Genomic DNA, 1,609 nt, shown 5'->3' with positions numbered 1-1,609 from the left:
TGCCAGTGTTTGTAACAATGCTGGCTGAAGTCCTATTGCCAATCCTGACAGTCTGGGGCCTGCCAGTCAGAAAGTCCAGGAGCCAGTCACAGAGGGTGGGGTGCAGACCCAGTGTGGACAGTTTGTGGGTGAGTTTGTGGGGGACAACTGTGTTGAAGGCAGAGCTATAGTCAATGAAGAGTATCCTGATGTAGGAGTCTCCATTTTCCAGGTGCAAAAGGGAATAGAGGAGGGCAGCCGTGATGGCGTCTGAGGTGGCTCTTTTGGGCCAGTAGGCATACTGCAGAGGGTCCGGCATGGTGGTGAGAACATCAGCCAGCTCGCTGGTACATGACCTGAGAGCCCTCCCAGGGATGTTGTACGGTCCTGCTGCTTTGCGGGGGTTGATCTTCCTCAGGACTGTGCGTACCTGGCCTGGTGAGACAGTTAGTGGGGGGTTGGGTGGTCTTGGTGTGTATGTGCCTCCTCTCTGTGCTGTGGCTGGAGGTCTCAAAGCAGGTGTAGAAAGTGCTGAGGTCATCCGGCAGGCTGTCTGTGGAGCTGATGATGCTGGTGGTGGTCCTGTAGTCTGTGATGTGCTGCAGGCCTTGCCACATCCGTCCAGAGTCAGCAGTAGAATAGAAGCCATTCAGCTTCTCTCTGTACTGCCTCTTGGCCGCTGTTATGGCTTTCCTCAGTCTGTACTTTGCAGCTTTGTACTCCGTTTCATTGCCTGATCTGAATGCAAGAGAACAAGCACACAGCATGTGGCATACCTGACTGTTTATCCAGGGCTTCTGGTTGGGGAACCTCCTGACTTGTATGGTGGGCACAATCTTGTTGATGCAGGTACTAATGTATCCGGCCACATACTCAGCATAATCCTGTATGTTGACAGAAAAGTCCTCTGAGGTGGCTGCAGCTTTAAACACATCCCAGTCTGTCTGGGCGAAACAGTCCTGCAGGGTGCCCTCAGTCTCTGGGGTCCAGAGTTTAATTTGTTTGGTGACCGGGTTTGTTTGTTTCAGCCTTTGTCTGTAAGCTGGATACAGGAACAAAGAAATGTGGTCTGAGTGCCAAAGGTGGGGGCGGGGTGTGGCCCTGTAAGCACCACGTATGTTACTGTAAACTGCCCCTGGTGGGAATGTTCACATGTTGGTAAATTATTGGGGAAGTACAGTTCGTAAATTGCACTGGTTAAAGTCGCCTGCAGCAATAAATACAGTATCTGGGTGCGCTGCCTCTAGTGCGCTGATGACATCATAGAGTTCACTAGCTCAGTTAGCATTTATGTTTGTTGTGCTCTTCCATGTTTGGAACGCTGATCATTTGAGGATCATGGTTATATGATGTTTTAATAACATTTTCATTGATTTAGTTTTTGTCTTCTCTCTCTTTAGGTGTGGTTCAGCTTAATGTGACACTACTGATTCCAGATTGTTTTTTTTTTCTTTACAGTGTGAAGGTCACATGTCATTTTTATTAGGCTCCTAAAGTCCTGGGGCCTATTGCACAAAACTAGGATAAGGGATTAAGCCGGGATATCTTGGTGATCCTGGCTCAACTTATCCGTGATCCGGTTGCACTAAAGCTGGATTAGATGGCGGTAGGATGTTATGGTATAAATTAC

This window comes from Monopterus albus, unplaced genomic scaffold (assembly GCF_001952655.1).
Source record: "Monopterus albus unplaced genomic scaffold, M_albus_1.0 scaffold196.1, whole genome shotgun sequence".
In the NCBI taxonomy this organism is placed as follows: domain Eukaryota; kingdom Metazoa; phylum Chordata; class Actinopteri; order Synbranchiformes; family Synbranchidae; genus Monopterus; species Monopterus albus.
The sequence above is the reverse complement of the archived record's forward strand: the minus strand, read 5'-3'. Positions refer to the sequence as shown.